This window comes from Panthera onca, chromosome B2, assembly GCF_046562875.1.
Source record: "Panthera onca isolate mPanOnc1 chromosome B2, mPanOnc1 haplotype 2, whole genome shotgun sequence".
NCBI classification, from domain to species: Eukaryota; Metazoa; Chordata; class Mammalia; order Carnivora; family Felidae; genus Panthera; species Panthera onca.
Window position 1 is genome coordinate 116,450,508 of NC_138343.1, and position 19,020 is coordinate 116,469,527.

At 40.8% G+C, this 19,020-nt stretch overlaps 1 protein-coding gene across 4 annotated transcripts in view; it reads right to left on the minus strand.

Moving 5' to 3' along the window:
• Positions 1-19,020, minus strand: part of ARHGAP18 (Rho GTPase activating protein 18) — a 195,107-nt gene that overhangs the window by 80,510 nt on the left and 95,577 nt on the right. The window lies entirely within an intron of this gene.

Here is a 19,020-nt window from a genome sequence, read left to right on the forward strand (position 1 = left end):
TTTGGAAAGAAAAAAAGCTCTTAATGCTAAAACTTCAGCAATCACAAACTAGGAGGCTTCAGGCTCTAGCTAGCTGGCAGAAATATTCTGTTTGGTCAGCAGGGTGTTTCGAACATTTTTAGATTCGTTTACTACATCTCTCTCTTGTAACGTGTTTCTCTGGGCAGGGCAGCAGGTGCTGTGGGGCTGGCCCCTTTGATCAGAGGATATCCTGCCCCTTTGCCGTAGTTCCCACCCATGCTCCCACCCTGAATGTTATGCTATCTGCTGGTCCCTGTGGGCATCTGATTTTTGGCCTCTGCTTTACTGCATTAATATTAAGGCACTGATATAACATGACCCCACTCTTTCAAAGCCATCACTGATGACTGATGTATGAATTCTGCATCAAAATAGGGTTCATTCATTCTATCAACAAGAAAGTGAATCCAACAGGGTCAGGTGGAGATGAACTGGGAGATTGGTTATTGTGATTCTGGTCCTTCCTCCATCAGTAAAGAGCAGTATTGCTTTGATCAAGTCACCTAACCTCAATGAATCATGGTTATTTCCTCGTTTGTAAAATAGGAAAGTTGGACTGACTACTTAAGACTCCACTCCCCCCCCAACTAAAAAAATTCTGGGAGAGATGTCTTTACTCTAATCGTGTACAAATGTATGAATTTTCCCAGACAGAGGGACATCAGTAAAGGGGAAGGGGGGGGAGCGGGGAACATGAGAGATTTTAAGGGTCACCTACAGTTTAATACCTGATTCCATCATTTTCCATGATATCTCAGGCAAGTTATCTAAATTCTCAGAACCTCAATCTCCTCCCATTCATTCATTCACTCAAAATGATTTATTGATCATCAACTATGTAGTAGGAGCCTTCTGAGAGCTGAAAATTCCACAGAGAAGAAAACAAAGTCCATGCTTCACAAAGCTTACATTCTAGTAGTAAGGAAACAGAAAAGAAACAATATTTATAACCTGTCAGGTGGTGGGAAATGCTATACAAATAAATTAAGCGGGTTAAGAGGAAAGGGGAGGAGAGGTCGAATCCAACGGGAAGAGACAGGAATAGAAGACCTCTCTGATGAGATGCCTGAGCAGAGACCTGAATGGAGTCAGGGGTAGGGGAGGTTTAGCCGTGATGGTATTTGGGGACAGGTTGTTCCAGACAAAATACCCAGGAGTTATTGAAATTTAACAAGGTGAGAAGCAGAACTCCTGACAGAGCAGTGATAAGCTCCTTTCCTCCCCCATCTCTTCCCCCTCTAAAAAAGGCATAGTCTTCAGGATCTGCTGTCTGCCTTTGTATCAGCGCCAAACATATTAAAGCAAAGCAGGCCAAGGGTGAGAAGTCTCACTTCTAATTCCATGTTTAACCAATGACAATCTATTAAATCCTACTTTATGATAGCCAAGTAAAAGAGCCAAATCGTTCCTCAACTGTGTTTTCAGAAAAATCGTTTCATAATAAAGTACATTCCCAAATACATACAGGTAGTGAATATTTATGATCTGCTCTCCTTAGAGGGTAGGTGGTGGAGTGTAGAGGTTAAGATCACAGTCTCCTTATCAGAAAAGCCTGGACCACATCCCAGCTGTTTGCTACCTGTATGACCTTGGGCATGTGACTTAGCCTCCCTGAATCCCAATTTTTTTTCACCTGTGGATTGAGACCCAACAGCAAACACTACCTCTTTAGAGTCAGAGTGAGAGTCAAATGAGCTTATGTCCACAAAATGCACAAAACTTTCTTGGCTTCAAGAACAGGGCTCAATAATGTGTATTTATTTCTATCGGAGTTTTTGATTGCAAGTTACAGACATCAACTCTAAGTAGAAGAGAATGTTATTAAAACCCTACTGGAAAGGGCTCTCAGATTGTCCAGCAGACACGAATAATGCCTCAGTGGCCACGGAGTGGCCAAGGGACAGTGTGGAACAGGAGGCGATGCAGCTCACACCAGCAGTGCCTGCTGCATGAGACCCTGTCCTATTTTTTAGTGAAAGGAGAGCCCAGCTTCCCAGCAAAGCTCAGAAAGGAATTCCCCAAATCAGAATGGATGCTCTAATGTTGAGCAGCCAAAAGAATGCCAGGTGTTCAAGTCACACCCCACTATTATATTCTCACTGAACCCCCTTTTGAGCATCCACTGGTTTGCTCATGCTTCTTCTCTCCCTAAGAAAGCCCCCTGCACTCCCCATGCGTTTCAATCCCATCCCGGAGGCTCACTGCTCTGGGAAGCCTTCCAACCTGATTTCGGTACCTGCTTCTTCCCTCCCCCAGCTAATTCTCTTACAAGGTACCTCATTATAAACTGATTTACACCCTGGCTATAAATACTCATATATAAACAGACACAAATCCTCTCGGGAATACACAAGGTAGAGATTAGAAACAAATGTACATGTGGTTATAAATAACACTAGCTGGTTCACTAGTCATTTCGTGTGTGTATATCTCAACACACAAATGAGGTTATAACTCCTTGTTGACAGGGAACACCATCATTTTCTCCCATACCTGTTAGAAGTCTATTTCCTGTTCGTTGCCATGCTTAACACCTCCTCCCTTAAATCTGGGGTGAACGGGGCCCCTGGGTGTCTCAGCTGGTTAAGCATCTGCCTTCAGCTCAGGTCATGATCTCAAGGCTCATGAGTTCGAGCCCTACATCGGGCTCTGTGCTGAGGGCATGGAGCCTCCCTGGGATTCTCTCTCTTCTCTCCTCTCTCTGCCACTACCCTGGCTTATGTGCATGCGCTTGCTCTCTCTCTCCCTCTCTCAAAAGAAATAAACTTAAAACAAATTTTGAGATGAAGCATAGTTTTTATATTGAGGGTCAAATACCCAATTCATATACAAATATTCTTAAGAACAATAGATTCAAACTCCCATATAGAATGGAGAAAGTAATCAGTGTCAGTTAATTTCACAAAATATTGAAGCACTCACAAATTGTAATCATTTTATAAGATAATTTTTACTCATTTTCAGATTTTAAAAAACCACTATCTTCCCACTCTAAAAAAAGTGGGGAATCCCACACTGCCCCAATTTTACCAAGAAAAAACAATTTTTTTTCTTTCCTTCCCATGGAATAACATCCCCATCTTGTGGGGACTATTGTTCAATGTTTGCAAAAATCATGGTGACATCTTCAGAACTGTGACATCTCTTAATACTTTACAGGGTTAAATAAAATTGAACTACAACCCCTATTTGGCCCTTAAGCCAGATGTACCCTATGTCTTTCATAAATGCCTTCTGCACAGAGCACTTACAAACTTAAAATAACCAAAACCTACTATACTGAGTCAGGCATCAACCAGGAGCCTACAGAAAAAGAAAAAATATATATATATTTGGATCCACAGATACCTAAAGAGGAAGTCTTCCCATGAAAGGGTTCCCTTCTCCCAGTGAGTAATAAACTCATTCAGGAAACATTTATTGAGATCCAGAGTGGCTTGCACAGTATTGGCTATTATCCTCAGGTCAGGATCTGCCAAGCAGAAGGCAATATATACGTGAAGGGCAAAGAGAAACTGACAAGAACCTCAGTGGTTCCCAGCAGGCTCCTGGCCAAGGACTGGAGGCTGATAATGTCTGACTGGGCTCCCGGCCAAGAGGAGGAAGGTTACCAGGCATCCTGAAATATGTGTGCTCAAAAGAGTTGAAAAACAAGAAGCCAGAAGGGTGGGGAGACAATGGAACAATGGAAAAGCAAGAGAAGCATCGTTGGTATCCTTTTCATCAAGGGGAAAAAAGGACATGCACATCTATCAAAAAGAAGGACAAACAGAAAATGAGGAAAGAGGCTAAGAGCAGTTTCCATTTCTCTTCTCCCTCAGTCTTTCAACCCCCAACCCCCACGGGAATTCGAGCAAGCCTGCAACTTATAGATCCCACAGACATTTAAAGGCCCCTAGTCACTACCTACTACCCTTTTGAAATTATATAACAAGTTTATTTGGTATTGCTTCATTTTTCTTCATTCAAATAGCCCCTTTCTAGAGGTAGGGGCTGGCTTTTTCCAGCCAGGACATTATAGCAACCCACTGCTTTGAGCCATCATTTATTTCAGAACAACCTTCTGTTACTGAACAAAGTCATCACTGCATGATAGATCATGTGTGCAGTAGCAGTGTAGTATTCTCAACCATTCACCCTCAAAACATCGGTTTCTCCAAACGGTCACCAAAAAAATACGTAAAAATATTTTAGTTTCAACAAGTCTCAGCATCTCCAAATTCTCTTTGTAAACTCTGAGAACAAGTCAGTCCAAGAGCCATCTGGCTCATTCAGTCTCCAGACCCTTTGGTCTGCTGTTCAAGACCCTGGGAGCCCTGCCCTGCTTTTTTCCCCATCTGGACTCCACCTACTTCTGCCTTCAAAGACCCTACTCTGTCCAAAAGCACTTGCCAAGCCCGTCTGACCCAGGCACATTCCCTTCCCCAAGCGCCTCATCTGCACAGTCCCCATCCTGTTCCACACCCTCCTTGCTTTCCTGACGTCCACCATGAGTGTATGATACAATCCCAGATTCTGATGGGATCCCTGTCCTGACAGTCTGGTCCTAAAGGGACAGATGCAGGCTTCAGTCCCAACAACACTGTCACTCACTGCATAGAGTGCCTTGGGCAAACTGTCTAACTTCTTGGAGCATCCCTTTCCTTATTTGTAAAATTAAATAAAAATACCCACGGGGAGCCTGGGTGACTCAGTGGGTTAAACCTCCAACTCTATTAGGCTCAGGTCAGGATCTCAGGGTTGTGGGATGGAGTGCAGAGCTTGCTTGGAATTCGCACTCCCTCTCTGCATCTCCCTCACTCGTGCGCACACTGTCTCTCAAAATAAACATTTTTTTTTTTAATTTTGAGAAAATAAAAAAGAAAAATATCTATTGTGCATGGCTTATGAGGACTGGAAATAAAATTTGCAAAAGGCCAAATACCACAGAATAGATCCCCAATAAACCAAGGTCATGATTCAAAAAGGAAACAATAGTGTGAGCACCTCAAATCCAGAGAAATAAAGCCATCACGAGAGGGGCTATGGTTAAAGTCGTCTGCTCCTAGAGAGCAGGGTCAGTGCCTTACTCTCCTTTGTGAACTTAGTACGCCATCCACAGTGCTTTACATTTAACCAGCTCTTTTTGTAAAGAGAAACAGAAAAAAAAAAGTGATTAAATAATATGCACCAAAATGTTAATATAACTATCTTCAGTCACTGGCATTATAGGCAATTTACTGTTTTATTTTTTTTTACTTTGTGTTTTCAATTTAACTCAATTTTCTAGAGTGAGCAATGTTATAAAAGCTATGCTCAGTGTATGCAATATCTCACCATAATTTTGGGGCCCCAGCCCCATTACACAATGCAAACAGAAGTTATATTAACAACTGCTTCCTTTTCATTTGATTTTAAATCTATCTATCCTTTCAAACTTTGTCCAATTTTTCTCAAGCACTTATGCTTACATAAAACAACTTTTTCTGGACTGAAACAGTTTTTGTTAGAATCTCCTTAAATCCACTACAATCCAGCATTGGGCCACTGGGTATAGATCCAAAGAATAAGAGAACACTAACTCCAAAGGATATATGTACTCCTATGTTTATTGCAGCATTATTTATAATAGCCAAACAAGGGAAGCAGCCCAAGTTTCCATTGGTAGATAAATGGATAAAGATGTGGTATGTGTACATGTATGTATATATGCATATATGTATACATGTATATATATGTACATGTGTGTGTATATATATATGTATACACACATACATTTAGGAATATGATTCAGCCATAAGAACAAAATCCTGCCATTTGCAACAACAAGGAGAATTGCAAGCAAAAAAAGTATAATACTAAGCAAAATACACCATCAGAGAAAGATAAATTACTATATGATTTCACACATATGTGGAATTTAAGAAACAAAAGAAAGGGGGGAAAAAGACAAACCAAAAAAACAAAACAAAACAAAACAAAACCCCAGACTCTTAACTACAGAGAACTAATGGTTACCAGAGAAGAGGCGGGAGGGGTTTGGGGGGGGTTGGAGTGTGGACGAAATATGTGAAGGGGGTTAAGAGCACACTTATCTTGATGAGCAACGAGTAATATAAAGCATTCCTGAATCACTATATTGCACACCTGAGAATAATATAACAACACAGGTTAATGATACTGGAATCAAACTTTAAAAAATAAATGAAGGGGCACCTGGATGGCTCAGTCAGTTAAGGCATCTGACTTTGGCTCAGCTCATGATCTCGTAGTTTTTGAGTTCGAGCCCTATGCTGGGCTCTTTGCTGATAGCTCAGGGCCTACAGCCTGCTTCAGAGTCTGTGTCTCCCTCTCTCTCTCTGCCCCTCCCCTGCTCATGTTCATATTCTCTCTCTCTCAAAAATAAATATTAAAAAAAATTTTAATAAAAAGATAAAATAAAAATAAAATAAAAAGTAAATAAACCTAAGAAAATCCCACACTGTATTTTAAAGGATGTTTCATTATTTTGACATTTATACTTTTTCTTATGGCAGGTATCTATAGTCCCTTGTAGTTTTAATATTTTAGGTTTTCTTTAATATATTATACCAACTTACAAACAGAAGATAGAGAAATTCTCCAATTTAAAACTGAAGTGGCAATAGTGGGCTTATTGAAACAGAAAGGAAAATCGCATATCATGGGTAACTTTCTTCCTGCACTCTGGTAGAGGACCTTCACGCTAATGATGACTGATGGTACCCTGTCATAATGTATAAAAAATAAACTTCCAGAAGAAAGGGATACACATTGGCGGGTAGCTAAATTATTTGAAAAACTTCTTAAACTACCTACTTCATATCAAAAGGAGAATCATCCAGACACAGCTAAAAAAAAAAAAAACATGAGTGTGAAGTCATAACTCCTAGTTTTTAATGCCGTCCCCACTCTGCTCTCCTCCTCCATGGGCTGCCAAACCCACACTCTTCTCCCTCTCACCCCATCTGCCTACATCAGCAGGAAACATGTTCTCCCCAAGGACCCATCATGTATTTCCCCTCCAGATAGATCTCAGCCTCTTCAGGCCTTCCTGGATTCACAAGGAGTGGCTGCTTTCCACTCGATTCCCATCCTGATGCAGTCAGTTTTCAACATTTCCCAGTATAGAAAACTTACCTCTTCAAACAATAGCATTCACAGAGCTGCAGTATTTTAAGAGATGTCAGAAGTTAGAAGCCTTGAAGATTCTCTGGTTAAGTGGTTCTTGACCTTAACACACTTGCTATGAAGAGAACATATATTTTATCGTCTCCACCTTTACCATGCTGAAGTGAAATTCTGATCATTTATCTCTATATCATTTTAATAAGATATGTGTGTATAGGCATACACATATCATAATATTCAGGAAAATAATTCAAAATATCATGCATTTCAGTATGTGGATGTTTGCATACTAAAACACATAAGGAAGTATCAACTGCTTATATCTACATATAAAGAATGAGTTTAGATTTGGGGAAAAAACCAAGATCAGAAAACATTCCTCATAAGAAAATACATTAGAAAATAAGAGGTCGCAGGGATCGGTAGTGCATGGAATTAAAACCCTGAATTAAGATAAGCAGAAAGGAAACATTTTCACGGGACATTCTTCAGGAATGCCAAATGGGTCATTCTAAAGTCGTGAAGGACCCCAGACAATTCTTAGTTTGGCAGGACTGTCGTGGAACTGTAGGATGTCTCACACAAGTGCAGCCTGCCCTGCAAACAATGAATGAGATGCCATAAAACAGCCCCACAAATTTCCAAAATGCCCTTTAGAGGGCAATACCGCCCCCACTGAGAAGTACAGACACAGTTCAACTCTGTTCACCCTCATTTTGCCTTTTAGCACACAGAGGCCCTGCGAGGATAAGTGATTACACTCACAGCAGGTTACTGACAATGACACAGCTGGTTTCAGAAACAAGTCTCATAATCAACACACACACACACACACACACACACACACACACACACACACACACACACACACACACACTTCTTCCCCTCCCCTCTTTCTTTCTTCTGCTCCTGGCTCAGATTTTTCACCCCTGCCCTCTGCAATCATCGCCCTTGGAATTTAAACATCTGTGTCATCCTGCCCCCACACCTCACGCATTCTCCCCTAATTGTGTATGCTGACTTGTCCCCATTGCACATCAAGTCTCATTAACATGGTCACAGCCTGAGCCTTATTAACTCAAATCACAAAGATTTCTAATTCAGTGTTCCCCATCTTGAAGCACAGCCAACCTTCTTACAGTCTCTGGGACCTTCCAGTTCTCAGCCAGCTCATTATGTCAGTTTCTGTCCGCCCTCCTCACCTCTCAGCACCCAGGAGAACTCATTCAACACAGCTCCCTCTGCACAGCCCATCAGATGTGCCCTGAGTCTTACTTCAATGCTCCACTGCCGGCTTCTCCCTTAGTCCTTACTTCACAAAAATGTAAAGCATGTTAAAGTCCGTGCCTAAGCAGACCTGTGATACTTCACATTCATCAGCTTCAATACCACTCTATTCAAAGTAGTTCCTCCTGGCTGCCTGAAAATTTCTTTCAATGGCTGCCCCAAATCTACTGAAGTAATAATCCCTGACTTAATCCACCTACAGAGTCAACAACTTTGCTTTTACAATAATCAGGCAATAAGTTATGAGGATGCCCCTGCCAATAATGTCTCTCTGTTCAAGCTCTATGTCCAAGTGAAATGCCCCTTTCTGAAAAAGCAAGTTTCAGATTTCCTTCAAAATCTGGTTCCTGTTAATATCCTCGATGAAGCTTTCAAGCTCTTGACCCATATTGATCTCTGAATTCTCAAATTATTAATGACAGATTTACAGAGATGAAAGAAATCTTTAGATGACCTAGTCAAATCATTTTATTTTTCAGATGAAGGAACAAGGATCCAGGGAGGTGAAGAAACAAGTCTCTCATGGTTTTCAAAAAGACTGTAACTCCATTCTCTCTGCCTTCCTGCCCAGTTTGTTTCAAATATACCAATGAGTAATTCCATAACATACACGGGCCTTCCAAAAAAAATAAATCAGAAAAAACTTTTTGTTTAAAAACATGCCTTTGGATAAATTTTAGAAAGATAATTCTACTATGCTTCGTACTGTCATTCATTGGATACTTAAAATGGAAAGGTTTTTATTTGCTACATATTTTCATACTACATGGAAATTTAATGCAAATATCCAGTTCCTATCTTCCTTCATTTCAATGTTTTAAGTCGAAAACCACCCCCAGTTTGCTTTCAAAGATAATATAGCCATGCCAAAAAACCCTAAATGGAGTAACCAAATGAATATCCCAAGTGAAGCTTTTTTTTTTTTTTTTGGTTTTATAGCATTTTGTTTCAAACCAGGTTTATTTTACATTTGTTTCTCCTCTTTATTTTATAACTACATAGGAAGGATGAAGTAAAGAAAATCACAATATTTAATCCGAAATCGTTTCTTAAAGTTCTGAAGTGTGGTTTGCATGCCTCAACTACTGTTAATTAGTCAGCAATGATTCACAAGCTTTAAGCACGTGGGTCCTGCCTCCTTGGAATTTCTCAGCCCGCAACCATTTAGGTTGATAAATGCCTCTAATGACTAGATTATTTCCATTTTTTTCAAAAGCTTCTTACACTATTTATTTGCTTTTTTAACTGACGTAACATAAGTTCACTCTTTTTACTGGTATCTGAAGAAAAGCACAGCCAAACCCCAGAATACCAACTCATTTCAGACCTGCAGGCAAATATTACTATACTAGGTGCATTTCATCAGCCTTAAATATCTGATGTTTCTATCCTTTGAAGAACTTCTATCCTTTGAAGTTATTTTATGCTCTATTGTAAACACAATCAAAACGTGGAAAGGGAAAGTGATATTCTCTCAAAGCCACTCAACTGAATGACAAAACAGGGAAAGGTTTCAAAGACATTGGCTCACATTTCATTTTCTTAATCTCTAGACCCACAGAGTAATTCATACACACACACATCCACCCCTCTCTCTCAAAGAGGTTTTAGTCACTGATCTGATTTTAGCTTCTTCCCAACTCTGCTTCAAGCTTTTAATCTCTCCATCACTAAGGAAATACACCCTATTGAAGTGTTTTATACACTCTCTAAAAATTTCAACTAACCATTTTTATCTGCATGAAAAGTGTTCAGTGAAACTCTCATTATTACAACCATCCAATATTGAAGCAAACTAATGTCAGATGTTGGCCAGGTAGGTGATACTCGTGAAAATCTGTAACACAGGTCTGTGACACAAAGGAGTGAGGCCACAGGCTGCCTACCTGGCTCTATTATTAACTAGGTAATCTTGAATACATCACTTACCTCTCTGGCCTACTTCTTTCCTTGTAAATCAAGGGAGTAGCCAATATGAAACATAGTATTTACTTAAGTTTCAAAACCCTATGGTTCTAGAAAATTACAAAATAGACATGTTTCTGTTTCATGCCTCAATGAAGAAAATATATTTTTCTTAAATCCATACATACAGAGTTGGCCTCTCATGAGAGCTGAACTCTGACTCTTATTTATAACATCAGCGCATCATCTCCTATTAAGTGTGGCCAAGTGAACCTATAAATAATGCATAAGTTTTATTCTCATAAGGTGTCACTTCTACTTTTCATTTTGTAAATGTTGACAAAATTGCTGGTAAAAGAGCAAGAGAACCAGGAGGGAGTAACAATAATAGTGATACCAGTAGCTTGCCCTTACTGAGCTCTTATCATCCTCCAGGAACCCAGTTAAACATTTGCATGGGTGTCTTTGCATTTCCTCCTCACAGGGAGGAGAACCTGACTCTTCTGATGTGCCAGGTGAGAAACAGAAGGACAAGGTGCTTAAATAACTTGACAAGGTTGCACCCTAAGTAGGAGATCTGGATTTGGCACAGCACCTTTGGCTCCTTCAGGTGGCTAACCCCTTTGCATCACAACCTCTAATTAAAAAGGCTGAGTGGCAATGTGAAGGTTAGTTCAGTCTAACACTAACTGGCTACATAACCCGAGAACTCATTTTCTACATCCACAATGACGGTGGATTTTGGAGCAGCTTCAGTGTTCCACTACCTGGTGCCATAATGTGGAAAATCCATGCACATATTTACCATAGACATCTAAGATGACTGGTCTTTCTCTCAGGGGCATCTCTGACATCACAGCCACCTGCTCTTTGCCTTGCTTTGTATAAATGGATCTATAAACCAAGGATGCAGTGTTGGTTCCTAGCCCTAAGAGACATGAGAAAGTATTTCAGAAGGAATAAGAAACAGACTTGTATTTTCTCCACCCCTTGTTCCTTGTATGATACTGGTAATCAGTCCCCCTCCCCATGTCCCTAGGACTCCCTGTGCTGCCAATCAGATAGCTCCCAAAGCCAGACCAACTCTCACTCCAAGTTCAACCAACAGCTGCCCACACCACCCTCCTCCACTCCACTCTGCTTGTGCTTGCCCACCACCGAAGGCCCAATTGTATTTCATCTAAAGACTGACCAATAAGTGGCCAGAGATCATGTTAAATGGCAGCTCTCATTTCTGCAAAGAGTGTAAAGCAGATCCACGCAAAAAACAAACAAACAAACAAAAAACCCTGGTTAGTATCACTGAGGTCCAGCACTTGATGCAGTACGGCAAGCATCAGACTCCGATTCTTTCCTGGCTCCAGAAGAGGCTGTTGAATGGTAAGAAGAGTGGGAGAGAATGGGGAGAGCAGATGAGGCCAAGCTGCCTCACATCTGACACAGCCCGTCATCATTCCTGCGGTAGACGGGAAAGAAATAAAGCTGTGGCAAGTACAGTCAAGGTCTTCTTCCATATGAAGGTGGTAAGGATGGATGTTTTTGCTTCCTGACCACTTGTAAAAGCTAAATGCCCCCCCCCACCATGAGCTGCAGAGGGGCCAACAGGTCAAATACCACCACTAGAACCTTCATCATTGGGTAATCCATTAAATATGGCTTGCGGTGGCCACTGAATCTTCCCAAGTATGTGAAACCACCAAACTATCCCAAATCAACCAGTGACTCTCTAGAAAGGGGTGTGCATGCCATAAACCTGCTCATCACACCCCATTGGTAGCTTATGAGCTCTCATACCCTTCGCATCTCCAAAGCCAGAGTTCATGCTAAAAACATTCCTTTGCCACTTTTTATGAAGATGGAACAATAACACTCTACCCATCTATGGAGTTCAGCATAACGACTACACTTTGCAGGATCTCAGTATTAGAGTGTTGCAGTAACACTTGTTAAAATGCCTGGAAAATAAGATGCATGCAGCAGACACTTCACTGAACAACATTCATCAGGGATTCCAGGTTCCGTTCTTTCCATCACCAGCTGTGTGTGAGCAACCTTGAACAGCCATAAAATATTTATCAGCAAGTGTAGGTTCTGTTCCTGGTTCCATAACCAGCTGGCTGTGGGTGACCTTCAACAGCCATTTTACCTCTCCCAACCTGCCTCCTCATGTATGAAATAAAGAGTTAAGGGAAACGACAGTCGCCATGATTACAAGGTAAAAGTATTATCCTTGAAAACTATTTAAGAAACAGTGACTTACCCGAAAACAAATGAAGAACCACTTGTGCATTTAAAAAAAAAAGGAAAATCCCATATTCAGGGACAATACCGTTGAAATTTTATATCGCTGAACCTAGATAAGCAAATCACAAGGCCAGATCCGAAACTGTAAAGAGATTGTCAGGGTCCTAGGGCAAAGGTCCAGTTTCATTACTGGTACATTCTTCACCACCTATTTTTGTTGTTCATAAAAAAAAAAAAAAAAAAAATCACACTCACTCAAGATTATGAGTAGCTAGTTTCGGCCAGTTTGGTGAACTCTTACTTTCATGAATCATAACCACTTAAAATTCTGGCTCTAAAAGGAATAAGACACTGTCTCAAAGTATATAGAGCCTGCTGCTTCATAAGATTAGACTTACCTATGCTATTCCTCACTCCTAAAGCTGTCCTAAAATTGAATGAATGTTTGGAGAACACTCGATGACAAACAAAAAATAACAATGGTTAAAATATTTTTCAGAATTTTGTCACTAATAAGAGTACCCTGAAAGGCTCACTGGCTCTTTCCCAGGACACACATTCCCAACCTTCTGTTGTCTTACCAAGGCCATTCACGAGTTGCTTCTTCTATGACCATGGTTTCCTGGTCCTTGTAAAAACCTTTGCTCCCACCAACCTCACCACCTCCACCATCAGCCAGGATTGAAGCTTCACACATAGAAATACTACCACCATCAAAGCTAGAAGTAATTTTAATGTGTGAAGGGAAAAGGGAATACAAGATAGCAGTCACTTAGGGGTGCCTGGGTGGCTCAGTTGGTTAGGCATCCAACTCTTGATTTCGGCTCAGGTCATGATCTCATAGTCCTGGGTTCCAGCCCCGTGTCCGGCTCTGCACTGACAGTTGGGAGCCTGCTGGGGATTGTCTATCCCTCTCTGCACCTCCCCCCACTCATGCTCATTCTCTCTCTCAAAATAAATAATAAAATAAACTTTAATAAGATAGCAGTAACTTAAAATTTGTGTATGAGTAACATCCATATTTTGTTTACCCATTATGTTTCACAATTCCATAAAGTAGAATCAAGTCTGTGGTTGTAAGAAAATGATGAAAGGGCAATTATGTGCCTAGGAGAACACTAGGCTCACCGTGGGGGAGGGGTATCAAACTGGGCCCCACTGAACCCCAGGGATCCACATGGGTAGGCTCTTTTCAGTCTCCCAGCAACGTTTACACAAAACATGAAATAAAATTCCACCTTACTTCTCTGAACACATTTTTGAACCTAAAGGTGTCATTGCCTAGAAAGTTGCAGTTCTCCGTTCAGTTTTTTCTTTTTTTTTTTAATTTTTTTTTTTTTTTTCTTTTTCAACGTTTTTTATTTATTTTTGGGACAGAGAGAGACAGAGCATGAACGGGGGAGGGGCAGAGAGAGAGGGAGACACAGAATCGGAAACAGGCTCCAGGCTCCGAGCCATCAGCCCAGAGCCTGACGCGGGGCTCGAACTCACGGACCGCGAGATCGTGACCTGGCTGAAGTCGGACGCTTAACCGACTGCGCCACCCAGGCGCCCCTCCGTTCAGTTTTTTCTATCCAGGATGACACATTTGTGCTCAAGAAAAATTGTATAGGTAAAGACACTGCTCAGACATATCCAATGCACTCGGCAAAATGCAAGGGCCACTGATTAAGCTCATGCAATCTACAAATGTTTCTTGATTACCTCCTCTGCACCAGTCTCTCTTCCAGGCACTAGGGATACTGCAGCGAACAGAACAAAAATCTGTCTTTGTGTATCAAATACACTGTGTATCTGTCTTTGTGTATCAAAAACAAAACAGCTATAAAAGGCACCTAGGGAAACACTGGAAATTTCTTTAACCTGTATTGCATATTAGACCGCAATTATCTTTTGTGTGACAATGGTATGGAACAATGGTTTTCAAATTGGTCTGCACATTGGAATCACAGAGGGAGCTTTCAAAAAAAAAAAAAAAAACAAACAAAAACAAAACAAAACAAAACAACTTCTGATGCCACTGACCTATCCAGGAATTGAGATTTAATTAGTTTGGAGTATGGCTTGAGTTTTGGAATTTTAAACTTATTTATATTAAAACTTCGAATCCAGCTGTAAGATTCATGTGTATTCATTTCCCATTTTAAAACATTCCTAAGTGCTCAAATTTTTCACAAGTTGGGGAAATGAAATCAATCATCATGTTCACTAGGGTTGTCTTAGAATATTGTCCTGAGTACAAAATTCAGCAACTCATAAGCAGAAAACTGCTTTTAGATGGAAGGAATTGTTTCCGATTCACCAATTCTTTTTTTGTTTGTTTGTTTTTTGGAGAGAGATGGTGTGCACATAAGCAGGGGAGGGGCAGCACAGGGTGGTGGGGGAGAGGGAGAGGGGAAAGGGTGGAGGGAGAGAGGGAGGCGGGGGGTGGGGAGAGAGAGAGAGAGAGAGAGAGAGAGAGAGAGAGAGAGAATGAGAATATGAATGAATGAATGAATGAATGAATGAATATCTTAGGCAGACTCCATGCCCAGCGTGGAGTCCAACTTAGGGCTCGATCTCACAACCATAAGATCCTGACCTGAGCTGAAATCAAGAGTGGGATGCTCAACTGACTGAGCCACCCCAGCATCCCACCAAGTGAATTCTTAATTTCAACCTACTACAATCATTTTAATATACACTCCTTTGGTTTCAGTGCTTATTTTTTAAATGTTTTAAAAAGTTTTCATTCAAAACCATCCTATCTTTGAAAGAACAGTGCCTCACTGACATTATTCTGAGTATCAACTGCTTCTGTAGAATGCTGCAGGCATAGAATACATTTGGATTTTATCTATACCAATCCTAAAGACACACTTTAAAGTACATTTAAAAGTAAATCTTTAATACAGATTTGATTTGTCCTAATTTGCCTCTTTCTTCTAAAGATGTAACAAAATGTTCCAATTAATACTATACAATCAGTCTACTCCAGTGCCATCTGTCATCTGGACAGTTATTATTCATAGGGAAAACTCTAGTTATCATTCATTATTTATATTTCACCAACTTGATTCTTTTTTTCCCAGCAAGAACATAAAAAGGAATAGTGAGAAATATAGCTGGAAAAGCAGACTGGAGCCCTGATGAGGGAGATACTCCTATGTAAGAATGTACTCATCTGGAATATATTTACTAAGAACCTACTACGCACCAAGCAATGTGGATCCAATTAGGAACAAGCCCAAGAGGATCCCAAATTTATAGTCACGTTGGGAATACAGAAAAGCATGAGTGACACAGTCAGAGTGTTGTTTTTGAAAAGTTAATGTGAGGGGCGCCCGGGTGGCTCAGTCGGTTAGGCGTCTGACTTCGGCTCGGGTCATGATCTCACGGTCCGTGAGTTCGAGCCCCGCGTCGGGCTCTGGGCTGATGGCTCAGAGCCTGGAGCCTGCTTCACATTCTGTGTCTCCCTCTCTCTCTGACCCTCCCCGTTCATGCTCTGTCTCTCTCTGTCTCAAAAATAAATAAACATTTAAAAAGAAAAGTTAATGTGATGATCAGAATTAAAAAATGAGACCAGGCTTGCATTATGAGTGTTGAGCACAAGTAAATAAAAGGAGATTCTTTCTGGAAACTAAATTGAATGGTATACAGTCCTCCTGACCGAGTTGCTTTCCATTTCATTTTTATTTCTTTTCCCTGCGGTATTAGTTCCACGTGGCTGCACATTACTACAAACTTGGTGGCTTAAAATTTATTCTCTCATAATTCTAGAGAAGAGGCAAACTCAAAATCACTGGTATCCAGACCCTCTAGGGGGAGCCTCTGGACGTGTTGGTACCAGAATCCCCTAGCTCTAGACGCACGCGGCATGACTTCATTTTCTGCTTCCATTTTCATATGCCTTCTGCGTGGGTCTGCAAAGTCTCCCTCTGTCTTTCATAAGGATAATCGTGATTGCATCTGGAGCCCAACTGGATAATCCAGGGTAATCTTCCATCTCAAAATCCTTAAATTAATTGCATCTCCAAAGACCTTTTTTTCCTAATAAGATAACATCCACAGATTCTGCGAATTAGGGCCTTAAATCTTCAGCAGCCATTATCAGACTGCCACACCCACACAGAAAGACTAAGAGAGAAAATGGAAAATGGGGGGAAAAAGCCAACTTGACTAAACCAGAGCATTTACAGTGAGTGTTCTGCTCCAAACACATCTGAAGAGTTTACCTACTTCGACATAGGTCCCCAAAAGCAAGGCTGTCTGCTCCTCTGCTACATTCATGTGTTTATGGGAATTTAATTAAATGAGATGGGAAAGAGCCATACAAACTAAAAGTAATATTTACTATTTTTCTCTTTCCTCCCTCCTGAGTCATAACCTCAAGTATCTTGGCAAAACAGCTCTTATAACCCATTTCAGGACTCTGGCTGGTTTTTTCACTCTATTAATTTATGGGGAGAAAGAGCCCAAAAAAAGTTTAGCAACACAGCCCAACACAGGCCTGGTTCTCCAGAGTGTCTCGGACCATAGGGAAACCTGTTCCTGAGGAACTCTGCAGCTAGAACTTTTCCAGTCTCTGGAATTGGAAAACTGACATGACATTCACACTGGAGGCATTCCAGTTATAGTCACTTATCTAGAATTACAAAAGTCTTGGGTATAGATCCTTAAGAGGTCTAAGACCAGGGGTGCCCGGCTCAGTGGGCAGAGCATGCAACTCTTCATCTCAGGGTCATGAGTTTGAGCCCCATGCTGGGGGTAGAGATTACTTTAAAAAGAAAAAAAAAGTCAGAGATCAAAATCATATGGACAAGAAGAGTGGTAGAGAGAAACCTCAAGATTTCCAGGAGAAAAAAAAAAAAAATTAAGATTTCCAGTCAAATCATTGAGGAGCCATTATGCCTTTGGTACTTCAGCAGTTACAATTCAGCTAGGCCACATCTTTGCTTTCCTGACCAAACCATTTGACTAGAACCATAACATAGACCATTTTATTCCCGCTTTGCCTCATTATCTCATCACCCAGATATGGAGAAATGCTGCTATTCTAGAATCCACTAAGCCAGCGATCCTTAGCTAAAATTCTTGCTCAGAATTCCTTAATATTATTAAGTATTCCTTAATATTGTTAATACACAAGGTTGTCCCCTAAAAATGAGAACATTCCAGTATAAAATATTCAACATGAATCAATGATTGCCTGTATACAAGCTCCATCTACTTTCTCCCTTCTCCAGACCTGTACCAGCATATAAATTCAATTCTCAGCCTCTCAAGCAAGAATAAAAATACCACCTCAGATGTTATGATGCCATTACAAATATATTTCCATCTTACTGAAACTATTAACATTTTTTGCTTTCATAAACAGAACATTTCATTGTTGCATTGGCTTAGAATACAGCAACAAGAAAGCAAATGCAAAATGAATAGTAAACTAAAATCCACACATTACTCAAAGGTTATCTGATGTAGGGCAAGCACTATGGGGACAGTCCAAAGACAAAAAACATTAGATTTCACTTTTGTGGTTCCGAGAATATGGTGAACAGTCTCATGGGTTACATAATCTTCCCTTGTCCTCATGCATGGGCTTGCCCCAGGTAGCAGATGTTGCCGACAGCTACCTAACATGTACTGTCTCCCCTCCGCTATCCCACCACGTGATACCCTTCCGCTGCAGCGAGCAAGCTGTATTCTCTCACAGAACTGTGACTTACTCAATTTAAGATGCAACAACTGTGCCAACAGTATACACTGTAATTACAGAATCATACAATTTTTAAGAGGAAGGATCACTGGAGTCCTTCTTTCCCTCCCCACTCCTCCCCAGTTTTGGTTGAACCAAGGCAAGGACAATGCGGGTGTAAATACGAAGGCATGCCAGGGCCACCCAAGAGATAACTCCAGCTTGGGAATATAAAACAACCTGTACAATTTCTCTTTACCAGGCCAGTATCCTGATGCCCACTGAAGGACCCTTGTCTCACTTCCACATGGCCTTGGGCTACTTCCCTACTTCCCTTTCTGGCCCAGAGGGCAAGGCAAAAGATGAAGTCTTAGAGCCAAGCAGCAGAACAAGAGGAATCAACCATATCTGCATCAACACAGGGTGCACGTGAAGTCTCCTGGACAATCGGGTGCCATTATCCATGGATGGTTGTTGAAACACAGATTGCTGACATTAGTGTTAGAGAGTCAAATTCTTTCACATTTGGTAATACATTAAACGCTCTAGAGACACAAAGAAAGATGATTATGCCCCAAAACACTGTCATATAATCAGCAATCATTTATTGATTGTACAAAAGATGCCTCACATTAGGAGATTCAGGGATGAGTAAAGAAAACAACCTGTTCAATTCTTTCATGGTTAATACTCTAGACGGATACAAGAAATGTATACAGGTAGCTCAGAAGAAACAAGGGACTACACAATAAAACACA